Genomic DNA, 806 nt, shown 5'->3' with positions numbered 1-806 from the left:
AACCGGCCACTTGGCAGCCAGCTGGGCATGCCAGGGCCAAGGCACAACCTTGGGCAAACCCGCCAACGCCCACGCTGCTCCCTGCAGCTCTCACCTTCCTCTGCGGTTTCCCCTTCGTCTCCTGCCACAAGCCCGTTTATGAGCTCCCATCTGCTCCCATCCAGCTGCTCCGGTGCAGCCCGGCTGCTGGCATTCACGCTCGCAGCCTCCCAGCTCCAGCTGCTCACTGTCAGCTCCAAGGTCATCCCACATGCTGGGGCAGAGCAATTACAGGGTCAGACCAGGGCAATAACTCTCAAGGGCAAATGCCAGCACTGGAGCAGCAGCTCAGTCACGGCGGGAAAACGGGGCAGCCCCTGCCCTGGCAGCGGGGACGGCACCCCTGGGTAGGCAGCGTTGGACCAACAGCAGCACTGCTGCTCTAGGGATGCCGGCGCTGGGTCCGGGTGGGCTCTGTCCCTGCACGGCACAGGCAGCGTGGGTCCCTTACCTCCATCCTGGAGGGTAGCGGTGACACAGCCTAGCCAACGGTCATGCCTGCAGCAGCCATGTTACCACCCCCATCCCACCCCACCCACCGGAGGAGCGTGCCCCAGCCCTGGCATGGGGGCCACCAGGCTGCAACACGGCCACCTTTATTCAGGGAATCCTGGCATCGGCCCTGGGCTAGAAACACCAGCCCAGCCCAGTTCCCCAAGGTGTTGTCCCCAGCCACACGGGCAGAGTAGGAGCATCCTGGCCAGCTTGAGCGTGGCCAGGTCCTGGCAGCCTCCCCGGCAGCTCCCTGGCACCCAGCACTGAGCACC

The sequence above is a fragment of the Charadrius vociferus genome, unplaced genomic scaffold (assembly GCF_000708025.1).
Source record: "Charadrius vociferus isolate BGI_N301 unplaced genomic scaffold, ASM70802v2 scaffold259, whole genome shotgun sequence".
NCBI classification, from domain to species: domain Eukaryota; kingdom Metazoa; phylum Chordata; class Aves; order Charadriiformes; family Charadriidae; genus Charadrius; species Charadrius vociferus.
Note: the sequence above shows the minus strand (reverse complement) of the source record.